Raw genomic sequence first — 1610 nt, 5'->3', positions numbered from 1 at the left:
CTCCACTGAGGGGGAGCAGGCAGAGGCCCGACACCAGAGCAGATCGGGCCTGGATCTGTGCATAAGATAAGACAGGCAACAGGATGGAGACAACCCAGAACCCTTTTACTCCCTGATGTGACAGAGCCACCATTCATTTTTTCAGGAAGAAAGAAAGAAAAACATCAACAATATCAGATGCAGCAAAGGAGAGAAGAAGGACAGAGCTAAAAGGAGAGAACTTGACTTCATTAAGAGGCAGTGTCTGTCTCTTCTCAGGAAGAAGGTCGCTGACTGAAAATTAGGAAATTCAGGGCCTAGCAATCCTTAAAGGAATACATATCACCCAATGCCATGTGTGCCAGAGTGTATGACTAAGATAATCCTATTTTGAGAAATAGCAAAATTGTTGCAGTTTTGATCAATCTCATGTGTTATCACAAAATGTCATGTCTAGAGTCACCTACACATTGAAGGCACATTAAAATTCAACTCAATATCTGTGAAAATGACAGAGTTACAGTCATTTTGTGTTGGCTAATCTTGATTAGCTGTGGCGGCCATCTTGAATCAGATTGCAGATGTACAATCAAGGATTGTTTTTACAGGTGTCACAGTATCAGGATTGGACATGACACCAGCATTTTTACAAGGATTTGTATTTGTTCAAAATGCCCTGATACAACYGACGTATAGAGACTGTATTTAGAGAGTTTATCATGAAAGACAGTGGGCAAAATGTTAAAACTAAAAACGGACGTTCATATTATAAATGTGACCTCCATCAGACTCCAGTGTGAATGCTTTATGTCACTGATGTGACCCACATGACCAGAAGGAGACATCAGTTCTGAAGATTTGTGCRATCATCATCTGACATGTTTGCTTAGTTCACTGTTTACATTTGAATGTGCCTCTGACCGGAGGCTCTGSTGAAGCATTWTGTTTTTGGAATGAAGCCAAGTGCTAGAAGTAAAGAACTGAGTCAGTAAATTTATTATCGATACAGCCCGACACCAACTACGTAGACAGATCGGGTGGGTTTCGACACATATCTATCTTCATAACCAACATTGCTAGATTCTCTGTCATACAGGGCATGTAAAATTAAAAGAACAAAAACAAAGCAACTAGACTTTTGTTCTGTAGCTGAAGACGTAGCCTGGCCCTTGCCTTCCTACGCAGTTCCACTCAATTCTAGTTTCCCTTCACTGCTCCTTCTGGGATTTCTCCCATAGACAAGGATTTCTTTGGGAGCATTTCATTCGGGCCAATCAGAGAACAGATCGTTGATTTTCTGCGCAGTGTCTGCTAGTTAGTTTAGTAATGGCTGTGTCCAAAACGACAGACCGGTTCCTCCGGAGGACCCAGACTACCCTGTTGAGGTGGGCCGGGTCCTTGGTAGACCGGGAAGACCGGAAAAAAAGAGGCTGTGAATTTGGACGGTCTAGCCTCCCCTCCACCCCGACGTTTGTCATGTCACCTAGCAACCATGATGATGCTACCCATATGGAAAAGAAATAGAAAAAACATATATATATACAATAAGTTTTCAATCATCTTCTTTTTATGATTCATATATTGTACAACATATAAGGCTTATATGATTTACTCTTGAAAGTGGCCACTTT

The sequence above is a fragment of the Austrofundulus limnaeus genome, unplaced genomic scaffold, assembly GCF_001266775.1.
Source record: "Austrofundulus limnaeus strain Quisiro unplaced genomic scaffold, Austrofundulus_limnaeus-1.0 Scaffold203, whole genome shotgun sequence".
Classification (NCBI taxonomy): domain Eukaryota; kingdom Metazoa; phylum Chordata; class Actinopteri; order Cyprinodontiformes; family Rivulidae; genus Austrofundulus; species Austrofundulus limnaeus.
Note: the sequence above shows the minus strand (reverse complement) of the source record.